This window comes from Populus euphratica, unplaced genomic scaffold (assembly GCF_000495115.2).
Source record: "Populus euphratica unplaced genomic scaffold, PopEup_1.0 scaffold823.1, whole genome shotgun sequence".
Lineage (NCBI taxonomy): Eukaryota > Viridiplantae > Streptophyta > Magnoliopsida > Malpighiales > Salicaceae > Populus > Populus euphratica.
The window spans coordinates 48,421-48,717 of record NW_011500681.1 but is presented as its reverse complement, the minus strand read 5'-3'; positions in this window follow the sequence as shown (position 1 = coordinate 48,717).

The following is a 297-nucleotide window of genomic DNA, read 5'->3' as shown; positions in this document are numbered from 1 at the left end:
TATAAACTTCTAAGATGTTATTGGATGTCTCTTCGTTAAGATCTTTGAAGCTCATGAATGAGACATTGCAGTAAGTTCGAGATTCTTGATGACTGTTGTATTATTAGAAACAGGTAGCATAATTATTTAAATAATTCAGAACAACCAAATGTTTATCAATTTATTAACGACAAATTATCACATATAGCTAGCCAAGGAAATTACACAAAGCAGACACGCCGAGCCTTCAGCTGATCTTTGCAAGAGACTAACTGCCGTCGAAGATCTTGGCCGACAGGACCCTCACAGTAGTAAACC